This window comes from Echinops telfairi, unplaced genomic scaffold (genome assembly GCF_000313985.2).
Source record: "Echinops telfairi isolate 266 unplaced genomic scaffold, ASM31398v2 ScPeMD7_15;HRSCAF=58, whole genome shotgun sequence".
Classification (NCBI taxonomy): domain Eukaryota; kingdom Metazoa; phylum Chordata; class Mammalia; order Afrosoricida; family Tenrecidae; genus Echinops; species Echinops telfairi.
Window position 1 is genome coordinate 5645824 of NW_022103912.1, and position 9733 is coordinate 5655556.

General features: G+C 36.3%; 1 pseudogene; it reads left to right on the plus strand.

Annotated features, from left to right (window-relative positions):
* LOC115868610 overlaps nt 1-8754 on the plus strand; it is a 9032-nt pseudogene extending 278 nt beyond the window's left edge.
* The last annotated feature ends 979 nt before the right edge of the window (nt 8755-9733 follow it).

The window sequence follows — 9733 nt, forward strand, 5'->3', positions numbered from 1 at the left end:
TTTACAAGAGCCCTCCTCATCCTGACCACAAACCTGTCCCATCTGGCCCACTTATTACCCTCACCTCACTGATCCTGTTTAGCCCAAGGACTCTGCATGGAGAAGAGATTGCAAGGTAAGCCTGGCATGGAAGCTCTCACAACACAAGTAGTGTGATTTCTCTCTCTCTCTCTCTCTGATCCATTTCAATCCCTTCCCTTGGAGTCCCTCCCCAGATTCTTGGCTTACTTCCACACCAAGCAGACAGATCACTGTTTGTTTGAACCAAAGAAGGGTTGACCACCTCTCCCTCCAAACCAGGGACACACTTTTTTTTTCACTCCTTTGCTTTGCATTCTGCTTCTATTACACTGTAGATTGATACTGGCCCTTGTCAGCTCACAGGGCCGCTCATCCTGGGCACATCCCTAGCAGATGTGACCTTTCAAGTAGACCACGCAAACTCCTTTCTTTGGTTCAGAATTCACCAGCATCTCACACACCTAAATGTGAAGGAAGCAGGCTCCACCCAATCTAGGGGTAAGCTCTTTGATCCTCAGCATTTTCATCCCCTTAATTTATTATAGTGTTATCTGTGTCTCACTTCAGACTGCAAATCTTGCCCTAAATCCATGACTCCAACCATCTCCAGGACAGGAGTGAGCAAGCCAGAACATCCATCAACATTTGTTTTTACCAAGAGCACAGTAATGCGCTACCCCTGCTCCTGAAGGATGAAATTCAGTGAGAATGTGAAGAGAGTGTCACTCAAATAAGGAGATTAGGAATTTTAGCTTGCAGACGACCAAACCAAACAGGTGCACATTTTTGTCAATTTTTTCCATTTAGCCTGTGCATACTTTTTTTCATTCTATCCTAGGCTGATCTGCATAAAATTTGGAATCTCAGGTGTCTCACCACAAATGCTCTTGACAACAATGGAATAAATTGAAAAACTACAAAACACACCTAATGGAAACCCAAAAGGTAAGCAATGAGGTACCAGAAATAAAAGAACTGGGAATGGAATGGAAGAACTTGAAGACAACCACACTGACAACAGCCAACAAGAGAAGAAATCTACCAAGTAAGTAAAGGGATCCAGAGAAAATCTGAGAATGGTGTGATATGCTATGAAGAGAAACAACCTACATTACACTGGGATCCCACAACAAGAAGAAATAAGCAAATCTAAAAAGAAAATAATAAGAATCCATCGGGAAAAACTTGTTTTGACCAATATTACAAAAGAGAAGGCAAGAACGATCCAAGAAGCTGAGAAATCCCAAAATAGGATAGATTCTCAAAACCAAAATCCAAACTCACTGCCATAGGCAGTGCTGACTCATAGCAACCTTATAGGACAGGGTAGAATTGACCTCTGAGGAAAAAAGCCATATAGTCGTCAACTTATCCAACTGCAAGGAAAAGGAGAGAAACTTGAAAACAGCTAGAGAAAAATGGACAAACACCTAAAAAGGAAAACCGATTAGCATAAGCTTGGACCTCTCATCAGAAGCAGTCAAGAAGACAATGAAGCAACATATTTGAAACGATGGAAAAATCTGCCAACCACGAATCCTATATTCAGCAAAATTATTCCTCAAATGTGAAGGAGAAATAAAGGCAGTTAAAAAACAAGGAAAAACTTATAAAACTCATTCAAAACAAAAGCAGCCTTACAAAAAAACATTTAGCAGATTTCTATAGACAGATAACCAAGATCAGTAGCACACAAACATGAGACCATCACAATAGACAACACCACCAGAAACCAACTAACTGAAAAAAATCAACCAAAGTAACACAGATCCAGAGGGGATATAGGACATGAATAAACCAAATAATAATAAAATACTAAGCATAAATACTCAAAATGTTAATAACAAATCCATTTTTATCAATAATAACACTGTCAAGAACTGAAAGAACCAATCACAAGGAAAATAATAGTAGACCGTATTAAGAAACACACCCCCTCAAGATGCTGCCTTTAAGAAACACAACTCAAAACAAACAAAAAACAACAAAAGAAAGAAACACACCTCAAATTCACAGACAAAAACAGACTAAGAGTAAAAGAACAGTGAAAAATCTAATAAGCTAATAGCAACCAAAAAAAAAGGTAGGACTGGCAGTATCAATCTCCAATAAAGTATACTTCAAAGTAAACAAAATAATGATAGACAAGAATGGACACTATATAATGATCAAAGGATCATTAGACCAGGAACATATAACCATAATAAACATATACATGCTCAGAAAAATACCCTGGAAATATATAAACCAAATCCTCACTGAAGAGAAAGCATCAGTGCTATAATAATAAGAGGAGATTCCAATACACCCCTATCAAGGACAGATCATCGAGAATGAAACTCAAGAATTGGAAGAGCTGAGCAACATAATCACACAGTTCTACCACTTAGATATCTACTGTATATAATTGAGTATAAGCCAAGTTTTTCAACATATTTTTAGGGTAAAATTAGGTGCCCCAGCGGATATTTGGTTCGGCTTATACTCGAGTATATATGGTATACAGAGTCCTTGAATCAACCACACCAAAATGCACCTTTTTCTTTTGTGCACATGGAGCATACTCTAAAATAGACTACATGCTAGGTCACAGAGCAAGCCTTAACACATTCAAATATATTGAGATCATACAAACCATCATTTATGTGTAACAGTGAACATCAACAGTGGAAAGAATAGAGCTATGAAGACAAACACATGGAGACTCAACTACACACTCCTAAAAAAGACTGTATATTACTCCAAATGAGAGATGAAAGTAAGCGTTTCCTTCGAAACAAATGAGAATGCCAGCACAACTTGCCAAAGTGTCTGGGACACAGCAAATGTGGTTGGCTACCAGAGGACAGTTTATAGCAATATGTTAAAAGGGGTGAAAATCATTGTGAACACTTTAAAACACCTCCAACAATTAGAACAAAGACAGCAGTTAAATCCTCCTACAGCAGAAGAAAAGAAATAATAAAAATAAAATACAGAAATAATATAAATAAATAAACAAAAAATAGATGAACTAGAAAACAGAAAAACCATGGGAAGGATTAACAAGACAAGAATTTGGTTCTTCAAAAGGCTCAACAGAATAGACAAACTGCTATAAACCTAACAAATAAAAGAGATGAAAATGATGACATGGATAATAATATACTTCCATGAAAAAATATATTCCAGAAAACTTTACAACCTAGAAGAAATGAACATATACCCAGACATACACCATCTACTCAAAATCACTAAGATAGAAGTCAACAGACTCATAACAAAAAAGAACTAGAGAAGGTTATCAGGAAACTTCCAACGAAGAAAAGCCCAGGACCAGATGGCTCCTCAGGGGAATTCTACAAAGCCATTCATGAGCAACTATCACCGATTCTACATCAAGTATTCCAAAACCTAGAAATTGATAATATACTCTCAAACTCATTCTATGATGTGAGCATATCGCTGAAACCCAAACCAGGAAAGAGTCCACAATGACAGAAAACTACAGTCCAATATCCTTCATGAATATAGATAAAATTTTTCTCAATAAAACTCTGGTGAAAAGAATTCAACAACATATCAATAACCCAAACCAAACAAAAAACTAACAAAGTGGTATTTCATACTGTGGATTCAAAAGTAGCTCAGCATCAGAGAAACAACAAATATAATCCACCACATAAATAAGACAAAGAATAAGAACCACATGATTACATCAATAAATGCATTTATTGATTTAAGAAAATGTATTTGACAATATCTACCAACAATTCTGATACACATAACAAAATAGAAATAGAATTGAAATATAATAAAAACAATAAAATACCAATAGCCAACATCATGCTCAAGGGAAAAGCCTGAAATATTCCCCACGAGAATGGGAACTAAACAAGGATGTCCCCTATCACCACTACTAATTATTAATATATTATATAATATTAATACACCATATATAATATTAATATATAATAAATAGGAAAAAGACACTGTTCAATAACTGGTGCTGGAAAAACAGGATCTACATCTGCAGAAGAATGCATTCACACCTCACCCCATGCACAAAAATGAACTCAAGAATGATTAAAGTCTTAAATATAAAACCCATCATGAATGAAAAAGTTGGAACCATTTAAGGGCATTATTGCCGAGCATATACAGACCACCAAGTATAATGAAGGAAACACACACAGTGGACAACAAAATAGATGGCTGGGACTATTAAAAATAAAACACTTGTGCATATTTTTTAAAATAATCAAAAGGATAAAATGAGAACCCACAGAATAGGGAAAATGCTTTAGCAATGGCACAATGTCCAAAGGACTGATTCCTAAAACATATAGAAATCTGCAAGATCACAAGAAAACAACTGAGCCAAATAAAAGGTGGGCAAAGAACATTAACAGAGAAATCACCAGAGAAGACACTTGAATGGCAAACGAAATAATAAAATGTTCAGTATCACTAGCCAGGAGTTGCAAATCAAAACAATAGTGAGCTACCACCTTACACTCACAATGAGCAAAATTAAGCTCGCGCGCGTGCGCGCGCGCGCGCGCGCGCACGCGCACACACACACACACACACACACACAAATAGAGAGCAATTGCTGGAAAGGGTGTGGAGAGATTGGAACTCTCATACATCGTTGGTTGATTTGCAAACATGTACAAACATTATGGCAAATGATATGTGCTATCTGTAAGAGCTAAGCATAGAAATGCCACATGACTCAGCAATACCTCTATTGGGCATCTACCCCAAAGAAGTAAGAGAAAAAAACCATGAACAGACATAGGCTCTCTCATGTTCATAACAGCACAGTCCACAATAGCATTGGCTAGATTAATGTCACCATCAATGGGATTACACTATACCCTAGGGGTGTGATTGATCATGCTCTTTAAAATAAAAGGATAATATGTCTAAAGTGAACTAGAGACCTATATTAACTATAGATCTATGAATGGATTTGGGGCTCACATTTCATTCTAGCCCATATCTAAATTGGTTAGTTTTTGTGACATGGTCCTGCTTGATGTTCCCCATTATGAAGAGATCACTGAACATATGGGTGCTGTAGAAAAACTCAACTCACTGTAATCAAGTCAATGCTGACTCAGCAACTCCCTGTGGGTTTCAGAGACTGTAACGGTTTACATTAGTAGTCAGCCCAGTTTTTCAACCTAGGCGCTGCTGGTGGCTTAAGCAGCTGCCCATGCAGACCACAGAGTAACCACTACACTACCAGGACGCATTTACAAGGAAATTATTTAGTGTCCACCTATCAGAAAGAGTACTGTCTATGGTCTTAAAGGCTTGTCTTCAAAAAAGCAGCCATCCACTAAGTCTGCATGCGTAAGGAGCTTACCAACCTGTATGGCCCAAGGATTGTTGGATCAATCCTATTTTTGTTCTAGAACAAAGGGAGGGTTGTAGAAGTATTTTCGGTTCAGAGTATGCCTGGGTTTTAATGTAAAGCTAAAAATGATCCAAGATCATGTTACTCAGAATACATTCAGTGAAATTAATGTTATTATTAACAACTTTGGACAATATTCTATATGAATTCTTAATGGATATTTTAAGGCGATTCAAAATGTCCTAAAACTAAATCGTCATACCGCTTCCCATTCATTTCGTTATCACAAGCTCTCCATATTTTCTTCTAATATAATTCAGTCGAATCTAACTTCCTGAGTAAGGAGATGAGAATGACTGAATGTTCTATAATTGTATTTTGGTTATCTTTATTGCACTAATTGTGTTTGTGTGTGTGTGTGCATGTAAGCATGCATACACATATTGATATGATTACTGTCTATTAAGAATTCATGGGTATATTGATTGGCACTCAGATTTGTCATTTTCTTTTAATTTATTATACCCTGGGGAAAAAGTGAAGCATTTTTTAATAATCTATGTTTTCATCAAACAACCAAAATTTTAAGCTTTATTTTACTATTTCAGTATTGTCATATAGTTATCCTCATAACACGTATTAAATGCAAATATCTTCTATGAATAATAAAAGCTGTATGAGGTTAAAACAAATTATTTTGAATACTTCAGAATGATTTCTAGCAAATACTTTCAGTATGTTGTCACTGAACAAGCTAGGGTTTTCAAAAGACATGTGCCAGAAAATAGAAACATATTTTCACAGATCTCCAGAATATACTTTCTAACTCCAACAGAATATAAATAAAACACCAAGTTTCAGAATGCAGTGTCATTCTAGAACACTGACAGCTATTCAAACAGGTCCTTTATTCTAAACTGACAGCTTAAACTCATGTGAGACACTTTAAGGCAGGACAAATCACATGAAAAATAAGGTCAATTTGCCATTTTTAAAAGGTTTCTTTATTCCTTTTAATATGTCTTGCACATAACTATCTTTTTACCATTTAACAAGATGTAAACTCAAATTAAAATTGTTTTAGTTGACAATTATCATTTGAGAAAGAACAAATTTTTATATCCTTGACGCTTTCAAAGAATTCGTGACTATGAAACACGTGACTGTTAATGATTGACCCTCTTCAATTGTTCAATTATGCTTCAAAATACCTATAAAAATCTCACCACACGTAAAAATTCAGAAAAATCCAATGAGATGGGTTCTATTTTCATATTTTATAGATGAGGAAAATGAGTCCATTGGTCTCATGCGTCCTTTTCGCAACCACACAGAGAGAAAGCATGAACAGTCTACCACAAATTTAACGGATAGCCAGGCACATGATCTTTTTAAAAAAATCATATTTTAGTGATAGTTTACCCTGAAAGTTGCTTTCTATGGAACAGTTTTCGCGCATCTTTCAAGGACGTTGGTTGCTTTGATTACAAGTGTCAACTCTCTCTTGGATTTACTTTTGTTTGTTCCATTTCCAGGAATCGAGTTCCCGGCTTCCTCTCTTCTCATGTTTGCATCACTATTTTGCCTTAAATTGTCTATCTAGAGCAGCCTCTGTCACACTAAACATTATTTGCATGCATGATTCATCTTCGCTATTAAATGGTGAAATTCTTAAGAGCAGGATTGACATATTAGTTATCTTTCTATTCTCTAGATTTTGTCCTTTGCTGGGCACATAGTAATCATTCAATTATGTTTTCTTGAATTGAATTGATGTAATAATAGTGACACCCCAGAGCCAACCATCTGAATGAGCTCTATTCAGCTGAAACAAGTACTCATTGACACTTTGACCGGCCAGGTGTTTGTATCCATTTCACTTTCATTGGGGTGATGGCAAATCGATATTTACTGTGGTCAATATTGCACTGTTCCTGAAACAATGCAGCAATAGAAGGTGAGATCCTTATCGACATAGTGTTTCTGTGAGCAATTATGGTTCCTTTTCAGTTCCCAATCACTGCCAGTGAGAGCATTCTAAATGACAGCCAGATGGTGTGATCAAAAGAGAATGGACATTTGAAGTTTCTTAATCAATAAAGTGTTTCTTGTGGGATTGTGACATTTTGTAGGTTACTTTTATTCATATGGAGTTATTAAGAGTTAATGACAGAATATGAGACTGGAAAACAGATCGAAATGGCAAAATATTAGATTACTTTATGATTGGGCATCATAAGGTTGGACATTAGAAAATACCCCAAATAATTGACAGAATTTTGGAAATCATTTGCTGATATCTTGATAAATTACCTACATCTATCTATCATCTGTCTAGTCTATAAACTCCACTTATTTTTGATTAAGTTCCTATTTTATTCAACTCCAGATAAATATTTTCTACATTATATAGATATAGTTATTATTTAAATCTATGAAGATGCCTTATTGATATTGCCAACATCTCTTGATATAATATCTCTATTAATAATAGAGCTGAAAATTAAACACCATTCTATCCATTTAAGCATCGAAATTAAGATTAGAAAAAATGCTAAATAGCTAAGTGAACAGAGCTAGATCACACCAGGAACATAGTAACTTGTCTGGAATATAAAACCAGGCCAGTTTTATAGCTTCTCTTTTACTCTGTACCAAGGACTCTCTCAAAAGATCTGCTATATTATAGAGTTATATATGTGTGAGAATATAACTGTGCTTCAAAGGATTTTCAGTAATGAATTTTTGTTATAATAATAGGAGGAAAGTGATTTATGCAGCGGTGACGTCATTCACTGACGCCACGCTTAGGCGCACGCTGATTTCCAGGGAGCACAGTCACCAGCAGGCTCCTTTGTGCAATACAGGGCATGGAGCGCTGCTTTGGTGCCAGGGCATTGTGTAAGGAATCACCACCACCGCTCAGGAAGGCGGTATAAGAAGCTGTGAAACTGCCTTACTATACCTAAAAAAAGGTAAAAACAGGCACCGAGATAAGAATGAGAATGAATCCGAAAAACAGAGAGTTGGTGTTTAAAAAAGAGGAGCAAGAGTAAGCTCAGGTGATCAAAATGTTGGGAAATGGCAGATTAGAAGCAACGTGTTTTGATTGGGTAAAAAGGTTATGTCATAGTCGATGGAAATCGAAGAAAACTGGTTTGGATAAATACCTCGGACATAATATGGATTGGTCTACGAGAATTTCAGGACAAATGGCTGAGGTAATCTTAACGTATAATGCAGATGAAGCCGGAAGGTTGACAGCATAGGGCGAACTTCCAGAGTGTGTTCAAATCAATTCAACCGATACCTTTGGTCCTGGAGATGGTGATGAAATCCAGTGTGAGGGTATTGGAGATGAAGACGAAGACAATGATGATAGCTGAATTGAGTTCCACATTTTACATTTCGGTGTTTCTTAAGATAATTGTTGTACAATTTGATTTTGACTGTCACCTAAAAGAAGTCCAAAATGTCATTTAACATAGGGTATTTTATGAAACTAGACTGCCACAGCAATCAAGAAATAAATAACTGATTTTTCAGAAGTAGACCTCAAGCCTTTCTTCCAAGGTGCTTCTCAGTGAACTTGAAATTCCACTCAGGGATTCTTACTATTCAAAACGACCATCATTAAGCAATTAAATTGACCAAAGAAATATACAACAGGCTTTCAGCATGTTCATACCTTCATTTACATGTATACTTTATCCTGCATTAAAAGTGAGCACAATGAACATGGCATATACAGTTGTGCTTACTAGCTAAATAGAGAGTTGTGGAAATCAGAGAATCATTTCAGGAATTCATATAAGTAACGAAAGGATCATTCAGTTAAGAAACTCCGTGAATAGTCTGCATTTCAAATGTTAGTGAAAAAAGATTTTTCTTTTGTTTTTTCCATCCCAAATTTGGTTGTTGCCCTCTGGGATGTCCTTGGGCACACCCAGACATGATCTCTGTAGGGTACTTTTGTAAATCCCTTATTTTGCCACAGAGGGCTCTGACTTCAGTGGCGTTAAGAAGGACTGCGCTTCTTTCTCTCACTATTACAGGAAATTGTTTGTTTTTTTTTTAGTTTAGTAACTGCTTAGGCCTACCTAAGCAAAAGGAGTTACATTCACAGTACTTTTATGCTGTTCCGTTTCCTCCATTGTCTAAAAGGAGAGATTTGTTGCTCCTTAAGCATCCTCTTTAGACTTCTTTGCATTATCAGGTGAAAAGAGAACAAAGCGTTGAGAGCTGATGGGATTCTTTTATATGAAAAGAGATGCATGTACCTCCTCCCTGGGGGACAGACAACCGAAAAGTGGATGAAGGGAGACGTCGGACAGGGCAAGATATGACATAATACCCATTTATAAA